General features: G+C 40.1%; 1 long non-coding RNA gene across 1 annotated transcript; it reads left to right on the forward strand.

Moving 5' to 3' along the window:
• The first annotated feature begins 2,063 nt into the window (after window positions 1-2,063).
• On the forward strand, window positions 2,064-3,685 carry LOC149197371 (uncharacterized). The gene is made up of 2 exons (XR_016254758.1): window positions 2,064-3,201; window positions 3,329-3,685. It is a non-coding gene; the product is annotated as an uncharacterized LOC149197371 (long non-coding RNA).
• Window positions 3,686-4,075: the final 390 nt, after the last annotated feature.

A 4,075-nucleotide genomic window follows, 5' to 3' on the forward strand; every position in this document is an offset into this window, starting at 1 on the left:
TGTGTTGTGACTGAGCCATCCTCTTTCGAGGAAGCTGTGGAGGACCCCTCATGGGTAGATGCCATGGTGGAAGAGTATGATTCGATTGTCAAAAACAGTGCATGGGAGATTGTCCCAAGACCGGAGGGGAAATCAATGGTGGGTTCGAGATGGATCTACAAAGTGATGCAGATGGGGTGGCACATCCATCAGATGGATGTGAAGACTGCATTCCTTCTTGGAGGTTGGAGGAAGGAGGATGCTACTTCAGCAGAGGTAGTGGATGCCACTGTTTATCGACAGTTGGTGGAGTCGCATGTGTGCAGGCTCAAGAGAGGCACATCGGGATATGGATCTTGGTACAGACAGGAGGATGTAGATTGGGCAGGGAGCTCAATGGACGACATCAGGTACCATCATATCAGAGATTATGTGCAGCGGAGAATCATGTTACTTTCATACATTCCAACGGAGGATCAGGATGCTGATATCTTGACGAAGGCGCTCACCAGGAGCAAATTCGAATACCACCGAGGCAGGATAGGGGTTGCTGATAATCCATATCTTGTTGAGAGGGAGTGTTGAGAATGCAACAAGATGATGGAGCTTAGTGGAAAGAAGTCGCCTTCACTAAGTGGGCCCGCAGGCTATTTTTGGCGCAAAGTCTATTTTTAGACTATGTCTATTTTTAGACATATGGATCATGGTCTATGAGTTGCAGGATGCTATTTGTGGATGATTGGTCATGTTGGTAAAAATAGATGGACTTCTATTTTTAGACATATGGGCGGTTTCTATTTTTAGACTGCCAGGCTAAAAATAGAACAGTAGAATATTATTAGCTCATAATAATATTTGGACTATAAACATTATCTTATCCTCTTGGAGCACTTTAGTTTGAGCCACAAATGTGGCACATGCAGCTGTCAGAAGGAAATACGCTTTTCTTGTGGGTCAGTTGAGCTATTGCATGCAGGACTTCAGTTAGAACTCATGTGGTTGAGTTTGGTGGAGTTGATTGTGGAGTTGATGGAGTTGTGTTCAGTTTGACTTGGTTAAACTAGTTGTATTTTAGTCTAACTAAAGAATACACTAGTGATGAGTTGTGTGAATTAATTATTAATTAATTCACTAATTATTAACTCATAAAGCAACCAAAGAATACATCAGTTAACTCAGTGCATGGACAGTTCAGTGGAGACAGGTGTTAGAGGTTGAGATTGCTATCAGTTGTGACTATAGTTGTGCATGAGATCTTGCACAATCAGTGGGATTGAGTAATGCCAATGAGGATTGCGTGGTTCAGCCAAGGAAATACGAGTTTGCTTCAGGCATTCATCATTATTCTCATGCAGGATTGCGCAGTGGATGCAGGGAAATAGTGGAGGAGATTTGAGGCATCAGATCTGAGCTAGTTTGTGTGTAACAGGTGGCGATAGTACAGAGTACTTGTGAAGAGTATTGTACTATGTATTGTTACATGTTCTCAATCATTATAATATACAGATAGTGTGGGGTTTTCAGCTGTATGCTTTCCCCGGGTTACATACTGTGTTAATGTGCGCATGCGATTGATGCTTCATTGTTTTTAATGTTGCTAAATTGATGATCAACGTAGAGGAGGTTATGTATTATGCACGCATTCCGCAATAGTGTATAATCAGGGTAATCTCTGTGAATAAGTGTTTATTATTCAAAATTTCTACAGCTAGGTCAGGGTTGAGCGCGCTCTAGAGCTTTGAGATCTTGAATATTTTTTGATTAATATGATTGGATATCTTTCATCTCTATGTGAGGATATCAATAATATTAAGAAGATTTTGACATTAGATATGGATACTAGAACCTTTTACAGGGAAGCTTAAGCCTTGCTATATATAAAAGCTTTTAAAAACTAAGAATTAAGGCTTTTAAAAATTAAAGACTAATAACTACACACTGTAAACATCTCAACAATTTTACACATGATAAAAATCCAAAAAATAACATTCACCGCGATTACAAACCATGAAACCATACATACACGACTCTCATACTGGATACTGAATCAATCGGAAACATTGAACACCTAAAAAATTCTACAGATAGCAAAGATAATAAAAAATTAACATTCACCATAATGTTAATGTTCCATGTTCCCTTTCGCAAACTCTCTCCCGTGTTGCAACTTGCGCATTACCGTCCCTGAAATGACTCTTCAACGAAAGAGCACAACAACTGCAATGACATAGGAAACTTCACCTGTTTGCTGGTGACCAAACATAAGGAATCTTTAGGCGTCCCTGAAATGACTCCTCAACGAAAGAGCACAACCGCAATGACATAGGAAACTTCACCTGTTTGCTGGTGACCAAACAAAAGGAATCTTTAGGCGTCCCTGAAATGACTCTTCAACGAAAGAGCACAACTGCAATGACATAGGAAATTTCACCTGTTTGCTGGTGACCAAACATAAAGAATCTTTAGGCGGTGGGATTAGGATATGACTATTCAATGCCAGGTCCACAGGGTTGACAGTCGCCTGGTTCATTATCTGGGCTGGCTTATCTATCTTCTTATCTAGATCTACTCCCCTTGGCTTCAACATCTTTGCATTTGCCCGCCTGCCTAGTCCTACGCCTCATTTTCCTGTCCATCAATGGCACCCACCTCCATCGCAATGAGACTGCCTGGCTTCATCCTCTTCCGCCCTTCTATTCAACTTTTAATCCCAATTACGTTTGGTTGATAAACTGCCGTGGCCCTGATGTCAAGAACATTTTACCCTTCCATCTCTACCGTCTCCTGGTACAACATGGATGGCGAGTTCGCCGGAATGACTGGAGGGACGATGGTGTCTCGACGAGCTCGACTCCATGGTGAAGTAGAGGGCTCCCATTATTCCTGTATTTTAACAAGCCAAACCCCATCCACTACCAAGATTTGTAGATTTGGGAGGTTGGTTTACGCTGGCAGTTGAGAAGAGCAATTGGATCGACTTCAACGGACACTACCCGTGACATTGCAAGTTTTTTCATAGGAAAAGACAGAGAATAAGTATACGGGATTTGGTGATTTGGTGGGGCTTATAGATTTAGAGAACAAGTGTCCGGCCGAAAGGGTATAGAAAATAATATAAATATGTACAGTTACTTATTGGGGAAGAAAGATGAATGGGCGGCGATCTTTCGCAGCAGACGACCAACAACATTGAATGGTGATTTCTTGGAGCGATCCTCAACTGTAAGTGTTTCATTCATTTCAGCCTTTGTCAGGCTTTTAAAGGATCTTTCCAGTTTGTTTATTCCAAGAATAATAGATCTGTGTAGTATACATCTTTTCTCAAAAACAGGTTTTCTTCAATGAACAGGCTATAAACGAAGTTTGCGGTATTCAGAGGGTCAGTATCTTAAATGTCCAACTTTCGGTAGGAATGGGGTGCGTTCTGCAACGTGCCAGTAGGAAATATGGAGGAAAGAGATGTTCAGGATCTGTCTGAGGCATCTTTTCGGTATTTTCCACTTCCATGGTATGAGAAACTTTCGTCTTGTTGCAGCTGAAGATGGCTTTCCAGATGTAAATATTGTCAAAGAAATACATATTGTAGCCAAATATGCAAACAAAGGTTATCATTATGCCTATGCCAAGTAGGTTTAACTGGTAGAACTCCTGGGAGGTTTTGTTTTATTACAAATTTGGTAATTGCTGCAAAATCTCTACATTGTTATATGTGTTAGTATGGATATATTTGTTTGAATGATTTGTTTTGAAATTGATATTCGCTTGCAGCATTGTTCTGGAAATGACCAATGCCCAAATCCTAAAAATTACAGACATAAGTTGTAAAACAATACTTTTGAAGAATTCATAAAATTCTAATCCGTATATACACACCATATAAACAATTTCCCCCAAATTTAACTGGTTCTATAAATTACAGACATAAGTTGTAAAACAATACTTTTGAAGAATTCATAAAATTCTAATCCCTATATACACACCATATAAACGTCCCAGTAGGAAATATAGACGAATGACGTGTTCAGGATCTGTCTGAGGCATCTTTCCGGTATTTTCCACTTCCATGGTATGAGAAACTTTCGTCTTGTTGCAGCTG

This window comes from Pinus tabuliformis, chromosome 2_2 (genome assembly GCF_031772625.1).
Source record: "Pinus tabuliformis cultivar Carrire ecotype Pingquan chromosome 2_2, CPIR1, whole genome shotgun sequence".
NCBI lineage: Eukaryota > Viridiplantae > Streptophyta > Pinopsida > Pinales > Pinaceae > Pinus > Pinus tabuliformis.